The 24,148-nt window shown below is 38.6% G+C and overlaps 1 protein-coding gene across 1 annotated transcript in view; it reads right to left on the reverse strand.

The window, feature by feature from the left end:
- Nucleotides 1–24,148, reverse strand: part of LOC111561345 — a 287,419-nt gene that overhangs the window by 154,549 nt on the left and 108,722 nt on the right. The gene's annotated exons all lie outside the window — the stretch shown is intronic.

Genomic DNA, 24,148 nt, shown 5'->3' on the forward strand with positions numbered 1-24,148 from the left:
CCTCTTGTGCTTCTTGAAAGAAACAAAAATCCATGTTTTGCTCAGGCTAGTACATGCTGGATTGCTGTCATTAGCAATTAAATATTTCCCTGAGGGGCCTTACTAAGGAAGCAGCAGTGAAATTGTTTACTCAGATTTCTCTTTTGAAGCCTGACGGAGTTCTGCCCCTCTCCGTTTCAGCTCTACAGAATGGTCTCTAACATACATAAGTCTTCTCTAACCACAGAAAAGATTGACAACATTTTACAGTTTGAAGAATATGGGGCAAGCTCAAAATTTGTATGGTGACTCCGAAAGGGAAAGATGTGGGCACCTGGGTGGCTCAGTTGGTCAAGCGTTCGACTTCTGCTCAGGTCATGATCTCATGGTTCCTGAGTTTGAGCCCCTCATTGGGCTCTCTGCTGTCATCCAGAGCCTACTTTGGATTCTCTGTCTTCCTCTCTCTCTGTCCCTCCCCTGCTCATGCTCTCTCTCTCTCTTTCTCTCTCTCTCTCAAAAATAAATAAACATAACAAAAGTGAACAGATGTACTCCAAATTAATAAAAGATCTTATTATATATTAGCAAATAAGGTTGAGAGTAAAGATTTATAGTATAAATAGTGTCTTAGTCTTACAAAATTATTATCATTAAATGGTTCCTTTGAATAATGGGCCTCTGTGGATATATTTACAGTGTAATTTGGCTAATTCAAACTTTTCAGAAATATTTGAATATATTAAATAGGCATGGAAGAACACCCATGAATTGCTAAATAAGAACATTTGCCTTTCCTTATATTGTTCACAAATAAAACAACATTTTAGAGATTCCAAACCCTCTAACCATTGATCATACAGCCAGACGTAAAACAAAAACAGAGATACCACTCTGACATATTTATTGAAGCCATAATATAATTTCATGGTGAAACAAATATTTCAGACAAAAAAAGTGCATATTTCCAAATGCTCATAGTCTAAATAAAAATTTAATCTTTTAGAATTTACAAAATAATATTTTAAATAGGTGGGGAGATTGAACACCTTGTTTCAAAATGTACTATTACTTATAACACCTATTTATATAGTTTTTTCCATCATTAGTGATAAAGTTTAAAAGCACAAATTATAGTGCATTTAAAATGTGTTTAATAGCATATGAATAAGTTAAATAGAAAAAGAAGTACATTCTTCCATTAAATAAAAATGAAATTTAAAGATAAAACAGAAACAACTCTGCTGGAAAGGTTAAAATATATTTCTGAGAATATCAAAAATATTTCTTAGCACTAATTAGACACATAGCCCTGAAAATTATTAATTAATAACATTTAGAACCCAATATAGGCAAATGCACAAGTTTGAAAATACAAGTTAAAAGGTAACATTAACACAAACTGCTTCCCTTTGATAACAGATTAAAGCTAATTTCATTTTAACAATATTACCAAATTTTTTTAAAAAACGTGTCTTATCTCAATTTATTTTAGTTATAATATGAAAAGGCACTTTTAGTATCGAGAACCTAGTTAGGGTTGATTTACATGCTAGACAAGTGAACTAGAATTTGACCAATATGCAAAAGCCATTACAATATGCAAATCATCTAAACAAACTCTGTGAAAGAAACCATCTTTTGTCACAGAAAGCAGACATCTTGTAGTCCAAAAACTGTGAACTGCTTTTGACAAAGACATAAGTGTAAAAACAATAAAAGAAGCAAGCAGTGTATATAGAGTTAAATGTAGATTTAAAACGATTCATTCAAATCAAGAACAGTGTTGTATACAAGTTTGCCAGATTATAATTTATATTTAGGTACATTTTTTATTTATGCATTCATGACAGCCTAATGAGTGGAGCAAAGTGAAAACAGCCTCTACAACAATTACACAGGGTCAAATATTGAAAGGACTCACAAGACTCCACAGACTGTATTCATGTGAAGCTTCCAGAAAACTAAAGGGTATGGAACAGAGGGGGAAACAATGCCCAAGCAGTCAGAGAGGCTCAGACTTGCAGGCCAGCCCACTTAGGGACCCGTTCTCAGTAAATGCCAAACGTATCTTGATTTCAGGGGGGCTTAGGTGCAAGTTTACACTGGGGTCTTTTATACCCTGCTGGTCATCTGGCCAACCTAGGCTGTGCAATGATTACACTAGGTGTAAAGCCTCAATTCATACATCACTCAACAGCAGATAAGCCAGTCCTGCTGCCTCCAGGGCTGTTTTGAACATTAAACAGCACATTATAAATCACTAACTACATATCTCACTCTTATCTCACCCAGGGATCCGTGCCAGACTTCCAGACATCCCTGGAGACAAGCAGAGCATCGTCTCAGTCCAGCTACAAACTCAACCAATCCTACACAAAACACACATAGAATAATATCATAGTAGTCAGGATTACTTTCTTTTGAGTTTAATTAATATGCAGATCTTCATTTGTACCTCTTATGATAAAAGTTTGAGCAACTTTTGGTGAGCTTTCCAAATTTTACAGCTGGCGCCTAATTTTTTTTAATGTTTATTTATTTTGAGAGAGAGCGAGCACACACAAGTGGGAGAGGGAGAGAGAGAATCTCAAGCAGGCTCTGTCGCTGTCAGCACAGAGCCCCAAGCAGGGCTCAATCTCATGAACCATGAGATCATGATCTGAGTCAAAATCAAAAGCCAGTTGCTCAACCAACTGAGCCACCCAGCCGCCCCAACAGTTGGCCCTTCAAACAACATATTAAGGATTCACATACAAGCATACAAGGCAGCATCAATCAATCAATCCTGTTTGGAAAAAAATCCAAGTGTCAGCAACTAGCACATTTTATAGGCAGTTCATGAGTTACACAAACAAAAAGAAGCATATGGGAATAGCTGTATGTTTAGCTCACTTACAATATATAATAAAATAAAATAAAATAAGATAAAATAAAATAAAATAGTATAGAAAAGAATACACAACTTGTTCTGAAGTTAAATACATGAAAATCTAAAATAAATATTTGCTTAAAAACATGTTATACGCACATTCCCATCCACAAAAAGAAAGTATAATTTTAGGAATAATTTTCAATATCGCCAACTCACGACTTATACAATTTCTTCCTAAACTGACAGTTTGTTCCAAATTTGATTTTCACCTCTCTTCATCATTTCTTTTAAGTTTATTTATTTATTTTGAGAGAGAGAGAGAGAGAGAGAGAGAGAGCACGAGAGCATGAGCAAGGGAGGGGCAGAGAGAGAGAGAGAGAGAGAGAGAGAGAGAGAGAGAGAGAGAGAGAGAGAATCCCAAGCAGGCTCAGCACTGTCAGTGCAAACCTGCTATGGCACTCCATCCCATGAACCATGAGATCACGACCTGAGCAGAAACCAAGAGTCGGGCACCTAACTGACTGAGCCACTCAGGTGCCCCTCTTCATCATTTATTTCTAAGACATAATATAGAAGAGGTACTTCAACAGATAAAATGAAAAAAAACATAAGTCTCTTGTTAAAATTTTTGGTTATGAGTAACATGATTTGTTTTCCATATTTTCTTGCTTTTCCAAATTAATGTATGTGTCCTATCCTTACCAAAGAAGAAGAAGAAGTAGAAGAAGTAGAAGAAGTAGAAGAAGAAGGAGGAGGAGGAGGAGGAGCAGGAGGAGGAGGAGGAGGAGGAGGGAGGAGGAGGAGGAGATGGAGAAGGAGGAAGGAAAAGAAAGCAAATCAGGAAGATGATGGGCAATAAGCATTGTACTGCACACATAGAGGGTAATTACTTGCTAATGATTTTTTCTACCATATGCTATTACTGTAGATAAATCAAAATTAGCCATTTACCATTCACAGGTTTGTGTTTTTCAATGTTAACAGACATGTCCCAAATATAGGTCTTCCTACCCTTGCCCTGGAATTAGATGCAGTGCTCCAGAGTTGCCGATCACATTTATAGGCTGAAGCAAATAATTCTGTGTGTTCGATACTCCCAATTCACCCATCACATTTTTAGACCAGTGAGGTTATGTTTCACACAAAGAGAACTTGGACGAGTGATCACAGAAAGGCACTCCAAAGCTAGATGTATGAATAAGAGACAAGGAACAGTCAGACTCAGTGGGTGTAAGTCTGGCTAAGCATTTAAAAAAAAAAACACAAACCCTGGAGATCTTTAAAAAATGATGCTCATGCCACTGCTTCTAGCTGCACAGGCTGTGCACTGAACAACTTCAAGGGGCACCATGCATATAATTATGATGCGAATGGAATCCCATGGAGCTGTGAGATATAGCAGTGCCACTGGGCCCCACTAGTAAATGTCTGGAAATGGTCATGGGGCTTTTGTGCTTTTAAAAGATGATTTTAATATACAGTCAGAGTTGAGAACCACTGGTCTAAGCCATTCTTTTTTTCTAAGCTAATTATATGCCTTTGAGATTCATGTTGAGATTGTTATTGTTTTCAATATATGCCTGCTGAGCAGCTTCTTTCTTGTCCATTAATAACCTTAGGAATTTCTTTTTTTTTTTTTTTTAGTATGTCTAACAATAATCTTTCCCCCATAACACAAGAACATTTGCTTTTGTTCCTACGTTCACTTACCTTTTTCCATCAGCCCCAAAGTTTGAAGAAGCTAGTTGAGTCATATGTTCCTTTTTGTAATTATTTAATTTTAATTAATAACAATTTGAGTAATAATAATTATGTTATTTTTACATCAAGTGATGTGGATTCTATTTTTCTAAATACTCTGCACATTGCAACAATTCTTTTTAGGAAATAAACACACTTGTAAAAGGAAAATTATCTTCTAAGCATTACACGATCCTTGTGCTTTTAAAACCATTGAAGCCTGCTAAAGAAGTAGAAAAAGGAGGGGCGCCTGGGTGGCTCAGTCATTTAAAAGCCTCTGACTTAGGCTCAGGTCATGATCTCACAGTCTGTGGGTTTGAGTCCCGTGTCGGGCTCTGTGCTGACAGCTCAGAGCCAGGAGCCTGCTTCAGATTCTGTGTCTCCCTCTCTCTCTGCATCTCTCTCTCTCTCTCTCTCTCTCTCTCTCTCTCTCTCTCTCTCTCAAAAGTAAATAAACATTTTAAAAAAGAAGAAGAAGAAAAAGGAGGAGGAGAAGAAAAACTATATGAGTAGCCAAATCATTTGTTAGTGAGTAATCTGGGTGTTTGTTTGGTCCGCCCTCACAACCATTCTTTGGGGACATGAGCTGTTCCCATACCATATGTGGCTGCAGGGGCTGCTCGGAACAGGACCATTCTATTGCCACTCCTCTAGAATTTTTGGTTCAAGAGGTCTGGGGTGGCGTCTGAGAACTGGCATGTCTAACAAGTTCTTAGACAATGTTGATGCAGCTTGTCCAGGGACCACACTTTGAGAACCACGAATCTATTCAACAGAAATGTTTCTCAGTGGTGGAAATAGCATATTACTTGACAGAATTCCTTATAATTTCCTCAAAAATTTCTTGAAGCAAATAAAGAATAAAATGCACAATATGTCTTATAATTTGAAATAGAATATCTTCCAAAAGTATGGTCAACGTTACGGTCTGTGGATTCACTGACATTGATGCATGGTTGCGAGGAAATGGGAATACATGCCCTGTAAAAGAGTAGCTAAATGTGTAGCAGGAAATTCTGACTGCTAGGATAAGGTATCTGTCAGCCACCTTATTGATTGGTGTCCTTGAAAACTTGCTTCAGCTGGTCTGTTTTCTGCCTCAAGAATTACCAAAACAAAACAAAACAACCTGCACGTCTACTCTACCGCTTGTGTAACTTAAAACAGCTAAGCTCTAAGTCAGGCTATTGATTTTATTGATCCAACACAGGGAGGAAACTCCATTCTAAAATTTTTGTTGATACAAACTGCCTCTAATGCATCAAACTGTTAAATCCAGTATGTATGTGATAGAAAAGAAAGCAATATATGGAACTTAGTTTGGCATCCAGAAACCCATTTTTGTTTGATTATTCTTTTATTTTACATTCCCTTGCCATTTATACATTTCAGTCTATATCCTGTACCATATGCATATATGTTGCTTTACAATTTATCCCGTTTGTGTATATCTCAACAAACTGATCAAAAGCTATCCCACAGCACTGATCTCCTCTATCTTGTATCTCCTCACAGCATTACTTTATTACTAAAAGGAATATTGATGGGGTGCCTGGGTGGCTCAGTTGGTTGAGCGCTCTATTCTTGACTTCAGCTCAGGTCATGGGATTGAACCCCATATCAGCCTTCTCTCTAAAATAATACAGATATAGATATATATGTAGATGTAAATATATAGAGATAGAGATAGATAGAATAGAGATAGAGATAGATAAATAAATGGAATATTGAGGGGAAATATTGAGGAAGAAAATAACCAAACAGAGCCAGGTACTAAGGAGAATACTGAAAAACACTTTACTTAGGATGAACCACTTGCTACATTTATCTTCTTTATCAAGAATTAATATGCAGATTATAAAAATAAGCCATTTGACTTTTTAAAAATCTATAAATATATAAATATTTATATATAAATATATATATCTATATTTATATATATTATATTTATATATATTTATATATATATTATATATATATATTTTTTATATATATATTTGATATTTATATATATATTTATATATAAAAATATATATAAATCTATAAATCTATAAATTTATAAAATATTTTATTTTATAAAAATAAGATTAATGCAGATTATAAAAATAAGCCATTTGACTTTTTAAAAATCTATAAATAAAAGTGTAGGTAATTATTATTTGATACAAAGTTACTGTTGATTGCACAGAGAATACAGCTATTAAGAAAAAAAATAAACAGAGCAAAATGTTTACAAAAAGAAAAAAGGCTGTGGCAGAATGGGAAGAGTGAGTAGCGACCTGGGTCTGCACTACACCTGCAAGAAAACACTCTGACCCAACTCCTCTGGTCACTCAAACACACCAAACTTCGGGCCACTCCTCTGCCTAGGCCGTCCTCCCCCAGCCTACTTCTCCTCGATTGGATCAACTTCTGCTGCACACATCCTTCCTGTCCTACCGGTGTTCAAGTCCCTACCCTGTTGAGTAAGTTCTCAAACACCCCAGTCCAATGTAAACTTAAAGGAAATTTCTTTTAAAATGTCTCGGCAGCCAAAAGGGGGAGCCCTTATGCCCTATCACTTGTCCGTTGCAGACCCCAACAGAAAGAGATGTACCTTGTATTCCCAACAGTGAAAAAGCCTACTTTACTACTCCAGCTAGGTGGAAGGAAAATTTTCTGCTTGCCCAGAAACAAGCTCAAGAAAATACCACAACTCAGCTAATGAGAAACTGTCACTACCCTTGACTCTCCCATTCCTCCATTTCCTCTATTTTCGTTTTCCTCTTAATCTTCTCCATTTGACAGAGTTGTGCATGGAAATAAATTGGTTTGCATTAATAATTTAAAAAAGGCCTTCCCTCCCCCCTGCCTCCAACTTCCTCCTTTTTCCCTATAATGTTCCTCTTCTTTGTTCTCTGGACTTGCCTATGGCTTTTGCTATGGCTTGCTTATCCTGAATTGCAGTTCCTCTGCTATTCACAAATAAGCCCATTTTGCTGGCAAAATAACTGGCTGATTTACTTTTAAAGTCAATACCCTCATAATCTCTTCCTTCCCTGCCTGTCATACCAATCTGTCATTGTAATTACAAACCAACATGCTATTTCAATGGTTTCCCAGGTGCCACTCAGCCAGATTGTTTTTTGCAAAAGGATCTTCAATTGCATCTCCCACAGATTATGTGAAAGAAGATTCAAAATGGAGTAACCATTGCTAAGGGAGTCAACTCACAATAGAGAGGAACAGTCACTGAGGGAGTAAGGCCTATTCACCTCCCCTGTTTCAATTCTGGTGACAAAGTGAACTTCTAACTTTTGTTCAAAGTAAGGGGGCAGCCTCCTAGAACACATCCTTCTACACTGGACTGAAATGACACAATGTGATAACACCTGTTAGCTAAACAGCCAATGCTGTATTGGATAGTTTAAACTCTACCAGCACCAACCAAAATTCTTTCAAAACACGTTCCATTTCCAACAGCTCCCTGTTTCCTGCATTGCAGCTTTGGTTGCTTTATAGCCTTTTCTTCTATACACAATATAGGAAAGTCATTGCAATGCTCAGGGAGTACCTATCTACTTGTAAATACCCACCAGGAATAATTTTTTTTTAGTTGGAGGATTCGAATTATCAGGGTTTTTTTTTTATCGATCTATAAAATTGGAGATAAAGTCACACAACTTTTTAAATTTTATTGATATGAACACTTAACATTGAGATCTACCCTCATAACAATTATTTCCTCAGATGTGGGACAGTTAAAAGAGATCTTAAAAAAGAAGAGGGAGGTTGAACAGTGAGTTCTAGGGACCATGGGCCATTTGGGGGAACTTTGCAGGTTCCAGGAAAACTGCCCATTCAAGATTGCTCTCACCTTCACGCAGCAGTAATTATGTGACTGCAGAGCTATTCGGGAGCCCAAAACTCCTATCTTCAGAGCTAGATAGCTAGGTTGGGTTTGGGGTGACGATCTCTCTGCCTGCTCCACTAGCAGGAAGGTCAGGAGGCAGGAGAAAGGCCGAAACCCCAGTGGTTGGACCATAACATAGACCCTGCGTGTCTGGGCTGCCAGATGTTGCCACGTGTATGACCAGAAAGCCTGGGACTCAGGGACTTGAGGGAGGGTAGTGCCTGGGCGGTCAGGCCGGTTCTGCACCCCGGGGGGCAACCTGGGGGGCCCGCGCCCCCACCTGCTCCGCAGCGCCCACTTCCAAAGTCTAGGAAGGAACCCTAGTTTGAGCATCGTTTTCCCTGTCTGCCCCCGCCTCCAGGCCGCCACTCTTCGCTCAAACAGGAGTGAAAAGAAAAGGCGCCAACTTGCTCCTCTCCCTCTTTGGGACTTCAGCGAAAGGCGCTTGTACCAAAACCCTCAGCCCCCTCGCCCCACATTCCAGAGCCGTTGGAGTCAGCCACCTTCAGACATGCGACCAGCTGGGAGATTCCAGGATCCGGCGCCCACAGGCCCGCAGCGCGCACACCCAGGCTGGTTGCAATGCTGGGGGCGGATAGAGCTGTGCCCACGACTTCCCTTTCCCAGCTGCGGCCGCGCTCCTGTCGCATGCCCCAGTCGAATCACACGCATGCTTCCAGATCTCGGTGCTGGAAGACCTGACCCAGCATTGAGAGGATCGCACGAAACCGAACGGCCGGTCGGATCTGGGTCGTGGGGCTGGTGCTGTGTCCCTGCACGGAGGACGCTCTCGCAAGACCGTCCCCAGCGCGGAAGGGTCGTATTCCTTCCCCGCGGCGGGGCGCCTGCATAACCCCGGCAGTGGAGGACGCCGCCACCAGGGAGCGATAGACAGTAGGCCTCTTAGAGGGAATCTGTGAAGGCCAACCTTCCAGACCCGGAGCTCCCAGCCTCCAGCCTGAAATGCACTTCCAAAATTTGGAAGGCCAGTTTCAAACTGGCCCTGTGTGGTAATGTTGTAATCCACTCAGAGCTAGTCCCTCCTGTTCCACTTGCTACTCCATAGAAGACCCTCTTCTACTTCTCTCCATATCCCCAAATTAGAGTTTTATAAGTTTTTATTTTTTCATTTTTGTTTTGCTTTTGCATGTAATAGTAACTGACGCACAAGGCTCAGGGACAAGCTTTACAGGCTCCAAAGCAATTTTATAGGCTTGAATCCAGTCTTGATTGGTCATGAAGCACCGGGGGAGTTATTGCCATTCTCTGGACCTCATTTTACTCGACTAGGCAAATGGATAATAATAATAATACCTGCCTCATAAGGTTCTTATGAAGATTTAGCGATGCAGAACAAATTACTAGGCATATAGCATGCACTCAGAGCTCTCCTTCTCACAAAACTATTATGTATTACATTTGAAAGAGCTTTAAAAATATGATTTTCTATTACTGCCACACTGTGAAGGATGGGTGGGAAACTTGTCCGTGAATAGACTTTGAGGCTGGGCAACCTGGTTATAATCGTGCTTTCACCTCTCTTGGGCGGTGGGCCCTTGGGCATTCCCCTTTCTGTACTTCAGTTACTTATTCTGCAAAATAATAACTGTTCTTAATTAACTGTTCTTAATGAGGACAAAATGAGTTAACATCTATAATTCATTTAGAATATTTACTATCAAATGTATAATAAGCATTTATAAAATGTAGAATTCATCTTTTAACTGGGTAACTTTTGTAACTTAAATTCTGTGACCATCTATCAGAAACTCGCCTTCTTACATACACTTCTAGCTACATTTGCATTTTATTCTAAACATTTTCATATTACTTTCTTTCAACAAGCAAATTAGAAAGACTTAAACATTGATAGTTATTTATGTTTTTAATAACTGGGATCATAATTTTGGGAAAAAGTACTGAACACCAAATTATACCAGTTGAAATCTAAGACGTTATTGACACTGTAAATTATTTTTTATATATTACTTATAAAATTTATATTTTATGACTTTAGGGAACCTATTCAAATGCAATGAATATCTCCCTGAGCCTCATATTCCCTTTCTTTAGGAAAGAATATCTTTTTTCCTTGCTCAATTTCATTTCAGTCCATTGAGGTTTCATGGACAGTACATTTATTATGAAATATTTGGGGCATATAAAATACGAAAAATAAAACAAAGAGTGTGTACCCAACACCCACTTTAAAAAATTAAGTATTGCCATGAAGCCCCGCTATAGCCTCGCTGAGTAACTTTTATAACTCACTCCCAGCAGCAGCAGGAAAACATTACTTTGAATTTCTTGTTCACCATAATCAAAGTAACAAGTTATTGTCTATACTTTTGCTATGCATATATTTTGCTAAACATATTTTGTATGTTTGACATATTTTTAAATTTCATATAATGGAGTAATTCCTTTTTACTCTTCTATGATTTGTTTTTCTTTCTTCAAAATTATATTTTTGAGGCTCTTCCATGCTAAGTGCATCTGTTGTTCATTCACTTTCACCATTGTATATAGGAGTCTACTGAAGGAATATATAGCACTTACTTACATATTCTCCTACTGGTAGATGTTTCTATTGTACTTTACTTTTCAAAAAAAGGCTATGAATATCTCTGTGCTTGTTTCCTTGGGCCTATTTGAAAAAGCATCTCAAATATCTGTCTGCATTTTCTGAACTTAAAAATTATGTTACCCAAATGTAGATTTTCATTTATTCATTCAAAAATGTTTAATGATCACCTACTATATGCCAGGCACTATGCTGACATATGGGGGATAGCACAGCAAACAGAATAGGTTTACACCATAGTGGGATACCACAAGAGATGCATGCATTGGGAAAAGTTTTGTAGTACATTATATCTAAGGTCTTATTTAATTTCAAAACTTTATGATTCAGTAAAGTCAGACATGATTCTGTTAAACAAGACGGTCTTAAAACCAAAACTTCCCCCCCTTCCTATAGGGGCATTTAATTACAGAAAATGGGACCACAAAAATGAGGCAATGACATAGGACTTAATGAGATAAAGCAATACAGGATATTATGCTCTCGCATTCCATTAGGAAAAGAATAGGCAATTCAGACAGAAAGCACATGCAATAGGGAGTAAGCGAATAATTGGTCCAAGAAAAATAACCCCCACTGAAACATAAGTAATAATAATTTGAACAGAAGGAAGCAGCGTGGGTTGTATCAAAAGCTTTTCCAAGAAAACAAGAAGGAAACAAGTTGATTTTAAAGGGGATGAGGGGTTGGACGGCTGAAAAATAGACACCTGATAAATTACATCATAAATCAGGTAACATTAAAAAATATTTCTCCATATCAAAGAAATCATCAAAAAAGCAGCGCTTCTCTGAAATGTGAAATTGAAAAAATGCTACAGGAGTTCATAGGTAAGTGCAGGGCATTGTTATATCCACAACCTTCTCTACTCACTGTGGGGAAGCCAGCACAAAAAAAAGGGGGAAATAGAGGTAACCATCTCCAACTTTGTGAGGTTCTAAAGCTTAACTAGGAAAATGTGGAAGGTCAGGGTTTTCTCTCCCATCTCTTTGTGCTATTCTTCACAATCTTCTTCCTCTTGGTACGTAACACTCCTTCATTTCCTGAACATAGGTTTATTAAATCTCTCCTGTGTACCAAGCAATGTGCTAGGCATTCAGAAGTGAGCATGACTGGGAATATATCTGCCCTATAAGCTTACATCTTAGTGAAGTAAAGAAGTAAGTAAATGCATAAATAAGTCAATTTTAGAATTTGATAAAAATTATAAAGAATGTGAGGTGATAGTGAGTGAAGGAGGTGGAGAGAGGGTGATTAGACAAGGCCCCTTTGATTAATTTGAACTGGGACACTGGCAATGAGAATAGACCAACTATGCAGAGAACTAAGGAAAGTATCCCAGGCTACAATAGGTGAATATGAGCAAATGCTTGGAGGGCAGAAGGGGCTTGACATGTTTGAAGAACAGAAAGGACATCATTGTGGCAGTTTTTGTTTTCTGACATGGAAGATGCTGTAGGATATCTGTGTGCTGATGGGAATTAATCACCACAGAGGTGGTGCGGAGCTAGTGCAGACAACAGAAAGAAGCCCCCGAGAAGCAAAGAAAAGATAGGACCCAGAGCACAAGTAGTGGAATTTGATTTTAAAACAAATAGGGCTCTAGTTTGAGCCCCGCGTCGGGCTCTGTGCTGACAGCTCACAGCCTAGAGCCTGCTTCTGATTCCGTGTCTCCCTCTCTCCGCCCTCCCCTGCTCGACTCTCTCTCTCTCTGAAAACTAAATAAACATTAAAAAATTAAAAAATACTAGCCCTTTGTCCGATATGTTATTTGCAAATATCTTTTCCCATTCCGTTGGTTGCCTTTTAGTTTTGTTGGTTGTTTCCTTTGCTGTGCAGAAGCTTTTTATCTTCATAAGGTCCCAGTAATTCACTTTTGCTTTTAATTCCCTTGCCTTTGGGGATGTGTCGAGTAAGAGATTGCTACGGCTGAGGTCAGAGAGGTCTTTTCCTGCTTTCTCCTCTAAGGTTTTGATGGTTTCCTGTCTCACATTTAGGTCCTTTATCCATTTTGAGTTAATTTTTGTGAATGGTGTGAGACAGTGGTCTAGTTTCAACCTTCTGCATGTTGCTGTCCAGTTCTCCCAGCACCGTTTGTTAAAGAGGCTGTCTTTTTTCCATTGGATGTTCTTTCCTGCTTTGTCAAAGATGAGTTGGCCATACGTTTGTGGGTCTAGTTCTGGGGTCTAAATGTCCATCAACTTGGCACAAAAACAGACACATAGACCAATGGAATAGAATAGAAACCCCAGAACTAGACCCACAAACGTATGGCCAACTGATCTTTGACAAAGCAGGAAAGAATATCCAATGGAAAAAAGACAGTCTCTTTAACAAATGGTGCTGGGAGAACTGGACAGCAACATGCAGAAGGTTGAAACTAGACCACTTTCTCACACCATTCACAAAAATAAACTCAAAATGGATAAAGGACCTGAACGTGAGACAGGAAACCATCAAAACCTTAGAGGAGAAAGCAGGAAAAGACGTCTCTGACCTCAGCCGTAGCAATCTCTTACTTAACACATCCCCAAAGGCAAGGGAATTAAAAGCAAAAGTGAATTACTGGGACCTTATGAAGATAAAAAGCTTCTGCACAGCAAAGGAAACAACCAACAAAACTAAAAGGCAACCAACGGAATGGGAAAAGATATTCGCAAATGACATATCGGACAAAGGGCTAGTATCCAAAATCTATAAAGAGCTCACCAAACTCCACACCCGAACAACAAATAACCCAGTGAAGAAATGGGCAGAAAACATGAATAGACACTTCTCTAAAGAAGACATCCGGATGGCCAACAGGCACATGAAAAGATGTTCAGCATCGCTCCTTATCAGGGAAATACAAATCAAAACCACACTCAGGTATCACCTCACGCCAGTCAGAGTGGCCAAAATGAACAAATCAGGAGACTATAGATGCTGGAGAGGATGTGGAGAAACGGGAACCCTCTTGCACTGTTGGTGGGAATGCAAATTGGTGCAGCCGCTCTGGAAAGCAGTGTGGAGGTTCCTCAGAAAATTAAAAGTAGACCTACCCTATGACCCAGCAATAGCACTGCTAGGAATTTATCCAAGGGATACAGGAGTACTGATGCATAGGGCCACTTGTACCCCAATGTTCATAGCAGCACTCTCAACAATAGCCAAATTATGGAAAGAGCCTAAATGTCCATCAACTGATGAATGGATAAAGAAATTGTGGTTTATATACACAATGGAATATTACATGGCAATGAGAAAAAATGAAATATGGCCTTTTGTAGCAACGTGGATGGAACTGGAGAGTGTGATGCTAAGTGAAATAAGCCACACAGAGAAAGACAGATACCATATGGTTTCACTCTTACGTGGACCCTGAGAAACTTAACAGGAACCCATGGGGGAGGGGAAGGAAAAAAAAAAAAAAGAGGTTAGAGTGGGAGAGAGCCAAAGCATAAGAGACTGTTAAAAACTGAGAACAAACTGAGGGTTGATGGGGGGTGGGAGGGAGGAGAGGGTGGGTGATGGGTATTGAGGAGGGCACCTTTTGGGATGAGCACTGGGTGTTGTATGGAAACCAATTTGTCAATAAATTTCATATAAAAAAAAATAAATGTCCATCAACTGATGAATGGATAAAGAAATTGTGGTTTATATACACAATGGAATATTATGTGGCAATGAGAAAAAATGAAATATGGCCTTTTGTAGCAACGTGGATGGAACTGGAAAGTGTGATGCTAAGTGAAATAAGCCATACAGAGAAAGACAGATACCATATGGTTTCACTCTTATGTGGATCCTGAGAAACTTAACAGGAACCCATGGGAGAGGGGAAGGAAAAAAAAAAAAAGAGGTTAGAGTGGGAGAGAGCCAAAGCATAAGAGACTGTTAAAAACTGAGAACAAACTGAGGGTTGATGGGGGGTGGGAGGGAGGAGAGGGTGGGTAATGGGTATTGAGGAGGGCACCTTTTGGGATGAGCACTGGGTGTTGTATGGAAACCAATTTGTCAATAAATTTCATATATATAAAAAAAATTAAAAAATAAAATAAATAGGGCTCCTATTCCAATATGACAAGAACAAGGTTGAGAAGATCTGTAAAACTTCATGTAACTTTGTGGATTTGGTGTTGGGAATATGAAGGAATTCCCCTCTGATAGCTTCTGTCTTGTCTGAGTTTTTGGAAGACAAAACCCAGGCAGATCCCATGCTTTAGATGCTTCTTCTATTTCTCCTGACCAGCAGGGAGGTAGAGGCAATGTTTGCCATGATGCCAGTGTTTGGTCACTAGCTTTGTGGGGTCAAAAGGCAGAGAATCGTGCACCCATTTTGCTGGTGCAGATCACAGCAGTTAAATTTTGGGGATCTCCTGATAGTGGCAGCTTTCTATCATGGTGTCCTGAAGTCAGCAGCTTCCTACTCAGAGAAGGGCAACAGTTCCTCTGGAGTCCCATCCCCACTTTGCGGGGGGGGGGGGGTCGTCAAGGTTACCTTTTACTAAGTTGAGGTTTTTTCCCCAGATCTCCCAATGAGATCATTGGGTCACTTGTTACCCTGGAATAAATTCTTCCTGGTTAAGTTACCTACGTGGCATGGGATTCCCTTCTGCGGCTGACATATTCAGAGTTCAAGATCAGTCATTTAAAAGTATAATAAACTCCCTCCGAATATGACAGGGTAGGTGTGGAGAGGAAGAAAATTTTCAGTACAAGAATGTAAAGGACGGGGCTTCTGGGTGGCTCAGTCAGTTAAGCATCCGATTTCAGCTCAGGTCATGATCTCATGGTATGTGGGTTCGAGCCCTGCATCAGGCTCTCTGCTGACAGCTCAGAGCCTGGACCCTGCTTCAGATTCTGTGTCTCCCTCTCTCTCTGTTTCCCCCTCCCCATTCATGCTCTGTCTCTCTTTCTCTCCCTCAAAAATAAATAAACATAAAACAATTTTTTTTTTAATGTAAAGGATGTGGTGGTTTGCAGATGGCAGCATCAAGAAAGGTTTACAGCCGGTCCCATAACAGAATTTCAAGAGAGTTATCTTGTTTAAGGGATGCAGTAGGAAAGGCAATGGAGAAGAAGTGGAACATTGATCCTTCCTTCTGGCCTCGAACTGCAGAAATTTGTGAGAGAAAACTATCTCCTTTTGAAAGATATCAGAAGACACTTTCATAAGGCAAGAGGTCAAAGGGATTTCAGAAAGGGGACAAAAATATAGGAGAGTTTCCTGACCACAAACCCTATAGTTTAAGAGGGCCTAGTGAATGATTTTTAGAGGGAAGAAGAGGGGTAAAAGATTTAGTCAGAATAGAGGATACACAGAAATTTATGAAAGTGAGAGTCCAGGGGAGAACGGATGGTCTAGAAGCTTTGGACTTCTCTAGCTGATCAAGCCAGACCAAAGGTGAAGCATGAAGGAACTGGTCTTGATTAGTCTCTCAGATGAAGAAGGATAATCAAGTTCTTGGTCCTGCACTTTGTAACGCGGTGGCAGAAAGCGTGAGGCAGCCACGTTTGGTTTGCCAACTGAAACCTCCTAAAGGAATACATGTATTTTCAAGCCAACTCCTTCCCCGCTCATTGAAGGAAAACTTCACTTTCTTTAGTCCTGCTTACGAATCAGCACAAGTAAACAATAAACAGAAGACATTTTTTGAGTGAGAACACCTTTTACACATCAAGAGATTCGACATTTTTCCCACTGGACTTGTAGAGACCAGAGACCTTGTTGTGTTCATGTACATGTTCCTTTCTCACCCTTAGCATCTTCTGCCACATCTGGCATAGAATCAATGCCCATTAGTTCTTTGTTGAATGAATGAACATACTAACAGACACCATGTCTTAGGAAAAAATTCAGATGGATTGGCATTAGAGAAATCTATACTTTAAATAGACCTTCCCCAGTTCCCAAGTCACTTTCTGCTCAAAAGTCAGAGAATTTAGGGTGCCTGGGTGGCTCAGTCGGTTGAGCATCTGACTTTGGCTCAGGTCATGATCTTGCAGTTTGTGAGTTCGAGCCCCACGTTGGGCTCTGTGCTCATGGCTCAGAGCCTGGAGCCTGCTTTGGATTCTGTCTCCCCTTCTCTCTGCCCCTCTCATGCTCATGCTCTGTCTCTCTCTGTTTCTCAATAATAAATAAACATTAAAAAATGTTTTAAAAAGTTTTCATCATAAGAAAAAAATTATAAAAAAAAAAAAGTCAGAGAATTAGGTAATCAAATAGACATGGACCAGTGACTGGCAACCAGGAAGAAACGGAGCTGCACAGCCCTAAACTAGTGATCTATAATGCTGAGTCTAAATACCTAACTAATGTCTTACCAAGCTTTATATTCCAAGGAGAATTCACACGAGTGTCTGGCTTATAAGAAAGGATTCCATCTGGGGCACCTGGGTGGCTCAGTTGCTTAAGGGTCCGACTTTGGCTCGGGTGATTATCTCGGGGCTCGTGGGTTCAAGCCCTGCCTTGGGCTCTGTGCTGACAGCTCAGAGCCGGGAGCCTGCTTCGGATTCTGTGTCTCCCCCTCTCTTTGCCCCTCCCCTGCTTGTGCTTTGTCTCTCTGTCTCTCAAAAATAAATAAACATTTAAAAGAAAGAAACATTAAAAAGAAAGAAAGGATTCCATCTAAAAAGACAGTGTCTTCAACAAATGATGTTGGAAAAACTGGACAGCTACACACAAAAAAATGAAACTGGACCACTTTTTTACACCATATACAAAAATAAACTCAAAATAGATTAAGGACTAGTTGTGAGACCTGAAACCATAAAAATCCTAGAGAGAGCACAGGTAGTCATTTCTCTGACATCAGCTGCAGCAACATTTTTCTAGATCTGTCTCCTGAGGTAAGGGAAATAAAAGCAAAAATGAACCATTGGAATTACATAAAAATAAAAACCTTCTGCACAGCAAAGGAAACAATCAATAAAACTAGAAGACAACCTACTAGATGGAAGAAGATATTTGCAAATGACATCCAATAAAGGGTTAGTATTGGGGCACCTGGCTGGCTCAGTCAGTTAAGTGTCTGACTGTGGCTCAGGGCATGATCTCATGGTTTGTGAATTCTAGCCCTGTGATGGGCCCTGTGCTGACAGCTCGGAGCCTGGAGCCTGCTTCAGATTTTGTGTCTCCCTCTCTCTCTGCCCATTCCCCCTCACATTCTCTCTCAAAAATAAATAAACATTAAAAAAATTTTAAAGGGTTAGTATCTAAGTTGTATAAAGAACTTGTACCACTCCACACTCTCAAAACAAATAATCCAATTTAAAAATGAACAGGAGAAACGAACAGACATTTCTTCAAAGAAGACATCCAGATGGCCAAAAGACACATTTTCTTGCATTACCAAGAAAATGCAAATCAGAATGACAATAAGATATCACCTTAGATCTGTCAGAATGACTAAAATCAGTAACACAAAAAATAATGGGTGTTGGTGAGGATGTGGAGGAAAAGGAACCCTCATGCTCTGTTAGTGGAAATGCAAACTGGTGCAGTCACTGTGTATGGAAGTTCCTCAAAAGGTTAAAAATAGAACCACTTTGTGATCCAGTAATTGCACTACTGGGTATTTACCCCCAAAATACAAAAACACTAATTCAAAGGGATACATGCACACCTATGTTTATAACAACATTATTTTTTTTTAATTTTTTTTAACGTTTATTTATTTTTGAGATAGAGAGAGAAAGAGCATGAACAGGGGAGGGGCAGAGAGAGAGAGAGACACAGAATCTGAAACGGGCTCCAGGCTCTGAGCTGTCAGCACAGAGCCCGACGTGGGGCTCGAACTCACGGACCGCGAGATCATGACCTGAGCCGAAGTCGGACGCTTAACTGACCGAGCCACCCAGGCGCCCCTATAACAACATTATTTACAATAGCCAAATTATATAAGCAGCACAAGTGACCATCGATAGATGAATGGATAAAGAAGAGGTGATCCACACAATGGAATATTATTCAGCCATAAAAAGAATGAAATCTTGCCATTTGCAATGACATGGATGGAGCTAGAGTGTATTATGCTAAATGAAATAAGTCAGTCAGAGAAAGACAAATGCTATATAATTTCACTCATTTGTGGAATTTAAAAAACAAAACAAATGAGCACTGGAGGGAAAAAAAGGAGAGACAAACCAAGAAACACTCTTAACTATAGAGAATGAACAGATGGTTATCAGAGGGGAGGTGGGTGGGGGAATCAGTGAAATAGGTGATGAGGATTAAAGAGTGCGCTTGTCATGACAGCACTGGGTGATGTATGGAATTGTAGAATCACAATATTGTACACCTGAAACTAATATAGCACTGTATGTTAACAATACTGGAGAAAGAAAGAAAGAAAGAAAGAAAGAAAGAAAGAAAGAAAGAAAGAAAGAAAGAAAGAAAGAAAGAAAGAAAGAAGAAAGGGAGGGAGGGAGGGAGGGAGGGAGGAAGGAAGGAAGGAAGGAAGGAAGGAAGGAAGGAAGGAAGGAAGGAAGGAAGGACAAGAAAGAAAATATCTGAAATGTTCCAATACTTCCCCTTAGTATAAAATGGTGACAGAGGATATCATTGTTCATTGTGCCTTATTTAATTGCTGTCAAGTAATGATTAATAACATTAATTATAGGTTATTAATAATAAATAACTAATGAAAGTACTTATGTTTTTGAAAATAATAAACATGCAGCCTAGAAAAACCCACAGAGAACGTGAACTGGAAATGCACCCACTTTACAACTACATTCCATGACATGCCACAAAATCTCTGAGGACCTCGTGCTCTTACCCAATGAGAATTCAGAAAGGCAAGTGGACTGAACCAAGCTTAATGTTGATAATTTTTTTTAATGTCCCTATGGGAACCTATGTTCCCATGGTAACATATGAAATTTAGTGAAATACTCTTATAAGTAGCTGCAAATTAAAAGATAGCATCCCATTGTCTTTAGTTAAATTGGTGTTTCTGTGAGTAAAGAAGGGCTGAGATTTTTATTCTGCCACCTTGCTGATATCTGTTTGTTTTTATGTTAAAATTACCTAGGAATTTCTGTTACAACAGCACATAGAGCAATCCTCTTATGCCCAATAGAGTTCCTCCAACTTAATCATAGAGCTGTTCAATGAGGGGATTCTAAGGTAACGTGTTAAATGGGGCTTTACTTCATAAGACCACTAAGTTACTATTTACCTAACTGCAAACCTCTTTAGGATATTTCCTAATAGACAATTTTAAACTTATTTAAATAAAGCTTTTCAGATGGAAGAAAAGTTTTAAGATATATGTAAGATGGGAAGTATTTATCCAGTGTACTTATTAAATACAGGTCTCTGGAAACAGACTTTCTGAATCTGAATTCTAGTTCTGATCCTTGATAGCTTTTTGACTTCAGATAAGTTACTTAACCTGTTTCTTAGTTTTCTCACTTATAAAATGTGGATAGTAAAACTCCGTACCTTACAAAATTTAGGGGGATATTAAGTGAATTTATATATTTTAAAACTAGAATGTGCATAGCATATAACAGATGCTATGAGTGAGTTATAATTATTATCAGAATTTCATTAAAGGAATTTTCATTCTTTTTTAGAAATACTTTTAGCTTTTGTTTTGAGACAAGCCAGTCAGTTCAGAGTCACACATGCTTTTACTACATAAACTTATAATTTATGAAATATTTGATAAATTTAGTGAACAAGTGAAGCATAATAAACAGTACTTAAAGAGTCAATTTAAAAAGATGAAAACCTTAATCATTTTGAGGTAGGAAATTATAATTATCATTGACATCTGACAAAATTCAGTTTGTTTAATAAATCAGCAGTGAAGACTATAGATGGAAAACAAAGTTATCACTGATTTGGAAGCAGGAGTAAAGATCTGTAAGTCCCTGCTCCTGAAACTGTACCAACAGAGATTGAAAAAAAAAAGAAAAAGAAAAAGAAAAAAGAGTATTCCTTTTTCATAAAAATATCTAAAATGTTTGATATTGACATTTAGGAATCCACAGACTTTATCCTACTCTCCATTTAAAGTGGAAGATTTATTCCACATTGAAATAATTAAAATGACTTAGCTTTTCCTCCATTTCAGTCTCTCATAAATATTCCTGATGCTGACTTGTATAGGTGACTGTTGGAGTTGAGAAATGTAGCTGATATTGTTGATCTCCTATGCAGCCACTCGCTCTATACTCAACCATCTTTCTTCTTAATGGAACCCTATTGCTTTTCAGATGTCAGGCAGCCATGAACTTCAGAGGAAATTGGGCCCCTTTTCATATGAAGGGGTGAGCCTTGATTAATCTAAAGCAATCATGGAAATTCCAATCCCTCTTGCCAGCGGTTGGTTTAATTATGGGCATGTGATATAATTCTGCCCAGTGAGATATTTAGAAGAAGCATTCTTAGTGGACTTCTGGGAAAAGTCTCCTCATCTTCAAAAGAGGCACAAAGAAGAGTTACTCTCTTCTCTGGCTCTCAATATAGTTGAATAAAGATGTAATTCTCACAGTCTGCCAATGTCAATCCTAAGAAGAAAAGTCTGAGGGCATACAGGTCAAATGCCTTTATGAAAATTCTAGAATTCATTTAACAAGTTGTAGTATCCCACACAAGCACAAAGTTGAGAACACATGCACTGAAATGGGCAAGAAGAGCAATTTCCCTTACTAATGTCAGCCTTTCTCAAAAGCAGGCACAACTCAGCACCGGGAAAGAAGGGTGCCCCCTCGCTTCTCCTCCCTCAGGGGAAAAGCAGCTCACATCCAACATTCTGGCTTTGTAATGGGTACCCAAGGACTCATTTCTGTCTTGCCTCATTTAGAGCACTGGGGTAACCAACATGATAGATACCAGGCTACTGAGAACGTATAAGAGCTGGGGGCAGCTTGCTGTGACCAGTACAGCTACACAATGGGGAAAGGACAGTCTCTTTAATAAATGGTGTTGGCAAAACCAAATATCCACAGCCCAGAGAATGAAACCGAATCCTCGTCTTACACTATACACAAAAATATACTCAAAATGGATTAAAGCCTTAAGCATAAGACTTAAACCTGCAAAACTCCTGGAAGAAAACATAGGGGAACAGCTCTATAACATTGGTCTTGGCAGTGATTTCTTGGATATGAACAAAAGCGCAGGCAACAAAAAGCAAAGGTAGACAAGTGGGACTATATCAAACTGCACAGCAAAGGAAACAATCAACCAAGTGAAAGGCAACCTATCAAATGAAGAAAATAATGGCATCCCATCTATCTGATAAGGGGCTAATATCCAAAATATGTACAAAATTCATATAAGTCAACAGCAAAAACAACAAAACAAACAACTTAGTTTTAAAAATAGGCAAAAAATTTTGCCTGAATAGGTATTTTCAAAATATCTATCAATATTTTGAATAGATACATCCTGAATAGATATTTTCCCAATATCTCTTTGATATTTTGAATACATATTTTCCCAAAGAAGACATACAAATGGCCAACAAATATATGAAAAGATGCACAAGTTCATTAATCGTCAGGAAAATGCAAGTCAAAAGCACAATGAGGTGTTACTTTATATCTGTTAGGATGGCCATCATTCCCCTTCCAGAAAAAAAGCAAGAAAAATAAAGTAATTGTTGGAAAGGATGTAGAGATATTGGGACCCTTTTTCACTGTTGACTGGAATGTAAAATGGTACAGCTGCTATGGAAAATAGTATAAAGGATAATCAAAAAATTAAAGACAGAACTACTGTTATGATACCACTTCTGAGTATTTATCCAAAAGAATTAAAATCAGAATCTTAAAGAGATATTTGCATTCTCATGCTCACTGCAGTATTATAGCTAATAGCCAAGAGATGGAAATAACCTGAATGTCTGCTGATGGATGACTACATAAACAAAATGTAGTTACAGTACAAATACAATGGAATATTATTCAGCCTAAAAAAGAATCATGTCATAAGCTACAACATGGTAAACTTTGAAGACATTATGCTAAGTGAAATAAGCCAGCCACAGAAGGACAAATACAGTATGATTCCACTTATATAAGGTATCTAAAGTAGTCAAACTCATAGAAACAGAAAAAAGAACGGTGGTTTCCAGGGGCAGGGGCAGAGGGTGGGAAGTTGTTATTCAATGGGTATAGAGTTTCAGTCACACAAAATGACAAAGTTCTAGAGATGTGCTATGCAATACTGTGCTTATAGTTAGCAATACTCTTCTGTACACTTAAAAACCTATTAAGAGGACAGATTTCATTATGTAATTTTGCTACAATAAAAAAAAACAGACAAAGGTCCCTAAAAAAAGTGACACAAAAGCAGCACCCACAGTTGTTGCAATTCTGTCGTTAGCTTCTTGATATTTCTCTTGGCCAAAACCACCTGGTGGTTTCCAAGGTAGAAGCATTCAGCAAACAATGGCAAAGCAGAAGCGTCAGAAATGTATAAGTGGTTTCCCTGACAAATATGACAGTGCCTTATTAGCTGATGGAGCCACTTTCTGTTTTGCTATATGGACATATACAGCAACTCAAACTGGAACAGAATAGATCCTGGCCCCTGTTGGCAGAGTCATCCAAAGGTATGGAGAGATCAGTAATCATCCCAGATGGTGTAATGTTGCATTGTTTGAAAACCAACTCAATTGATGCCAAGCAAAAGCACTATGTACCCATTAAATATAACATTACTGAACAAATAAAATACTTTTAAAACATTTTTTAACTTGAAAAGTAATGGCTTATTAAAAAACAAACAATGAACTTTGGGTTTTTCTTTTGTTTTGTTTTTATACTTGATATATATTAGTTCCAGGTGTACAACATAATGATTTGATACTTGCATACATTGTGAAATGATTACCACAATTAAGTCTAGTGAACATCTGTCACCATACATACTTATAAAAAGTTATTTTCTTGCAAGATTTATTCTGTTAGCAACTTTTGAATATGTAATATAGTATTATTAACTACAGTCACCGTGTTGTACAAAAACTCTGAACTTTGACTCAAAAGCTGGGTTTTATCAACTGACTCTTGTCAAGCGATTTAATCCCTCTGAATCTAGTTCCTTGAATCAGCCAACTTGTCCTCCAGCCTCAATGTT

The sequence above is a fragment of the Felis catus genome, chromosome B4, assembly GCF_018350175.1.
Source record: "Felis catus isolate Fca126 chromosome B4, F.catus_Fca126_mat1.0, whole genome shotgun sequence".
Taxonomy (NCBI): Eukaryota; Metazoa; Chordata; class Mammalia; order Carnivora; family Felidae; genus Felis; species Felis catus.